The following is a 1,737-nucleotide window of genomic DNA, read 5'->3' on the forward strand; positions in this document are numbered from 1 at the left end:
AGAATTTTATAATGAATATTTTCATCAGCTGCATAAATTTGTTATATTTGAACTGCATAATTTATATCTTTTAACCATTTGTAATAAATATAATTTAACTACTTTTCAGAGAAAAATTGACATTTCCTTTTTTTAAGTAAGAAAAATAAAATCTGGAACAATTACATTAAAATTATAAATTGTACAATAAAATATACTGACACCTTGTACAATAAAAAGTTTACTTCAGTGAATGTATACTGTACAAAAATGAAATATAAATTTTTCTTTTTATATAGAATTATCTGTATCTTTTGCTTTTTCAATGTTTTTTTTGGTCCTCCTCTTCAGTAAATTCACTTGTTTTGGTAATATAAATTTTAAATTTTTTGTCTTTTTTTTCTGTAAAAAAATAACAAAAATTCATTGTTTAATTAATGTTATAAATTTAACAGTATTTTAAAAAAATTTAACTTTAAATATATTGTTTTTCATTTATGTATAAAAAAAGGAAATAAATATATATAAATGAAAACAAATCATTGCATATTTCATTTTTCAACTATTTCCCACTTATCAATTTTAATAATTAAAAGTTTAAACAATAAAACTTTTAATTTAAACTCTTAATTTATAGATTTAGAAACTACATTTTAGCAATTTATTTTCATATCAAATATGAATTATTGAAAATAATTCAAAATAAAATTCAAATACTTGATAATGATAGTCACATAACTGTCATTAGACAAACACCACAAAATATAAGGGCTTGTACACATTAGGCGTTTTGCGTTGCGTTAAACGCGCGTTAGCAGCGTACACACCGCTTGTTACTTCGGCTTTCCACAACCGTTTAGTGGAGCGTTAGCACTGGCTCAGTTTGGAAATGGACGTGAAAGTAATTACTTGTGTGTGCCTCCTCGTATAGAAGACCTCATCGTATAAAAGACGATGGCAGAGGCAAAGAGAATTTTGGGTGCACCCAACATTACGAGATAGACTGATGCATGGAATGTTTCTGACGTTGTATCCAAAACTAAGATAATATGAACCCAAATTTTTAATTCTTTTAGAATATAAAATCATTTGACGATGGCAGGTGTCTTTTAGATTTCATCAATAAATAGATCAGTATCGAAATGATCGTTCTCCAATTCGGCCAACGTACGTCCACTCTACCCGAAAGCGTGCGATTGAATGTACAGTACAACATGGCAGCACATATATCTCCAAAACGCGCGTTTTAACAAAAATCTATCAACGCGCGCTTGGCCAAAAGCGCGCGTTTGAGTATATATGCCTATGCAGAACTCTTGATTCTTTAAGCGTTTTTAAACGCGCGTTTTAATGTGTACACAGCCTAAGACTTACTTCTAACCCAAAACAAAAAACGGTGCGTAACTCGACAGTACTTCTTTCACTAACGTTTTCGAACCAACGGTTTTTCTTCAGGGGAAAAAAACGGACAAAATAAATGAAATTCTATGGAACATATCTTTTTTCGAAAGAATTCTGAAATGGAATTTCGTAGAAAACCCGTGCAATCTTCGTCACCGTTTGCTCATGCGCCGTTGAGAGAAGCATAACTTTTGCCTTGCCATGTGTCATATATAAGAGTTTGCCATGCTATCGATAAAGAGTTTTTAGCAAGTCCATTATGGATTCGACCAGGCCCACAATGGGTCGGCCGGGTGGTGAGGGACGGGGCCCGACATATCTGGACGGACCACCCTCCGAAAAATTCCTGGAAATAAT

The 1,737-nt window shown here is 32.0% G+C and overlaps 1 long non-coding RNA gene across 1 annotated transcript; it reads right to left on the reverse strand.

Moving 5' to 3' along the window:
* Window positions 1-207: 207 nt before the first annotated feature.
* On the reverse strand, window positions 208-1,474 carry LOC111638810. The gene is made up of 2 exons (XR_002758958.1): window positions 1,354-1,474; window positions 208-381 (listed from the first exon to the last, which is right to left on the reverse strand). It is a non-coding gene; the product is annotated as an uncharacterized LOC111638810 (long non-coding RNA).
* Window positions 1,475-1,737: the final 263 nt, after the last annotated feature.

The sequence above is a fragment of the Centruroides sculpturatus genome, unplaced genomic scaffold, assembly GCF_000671375.1.
Source record: "Centruroides sculpturatus isolate CEXI.00-Female unplaced genomic scaffold, Cexi_2.0 scaffold948, whole genome shotgun sequence".
Lineage (NCBI taxonomy): Eukaryota > Metazoa > Arthropoda > Arachnida > Scorpiones > Buthidae > Centruroides > Centruroides sculpturatus.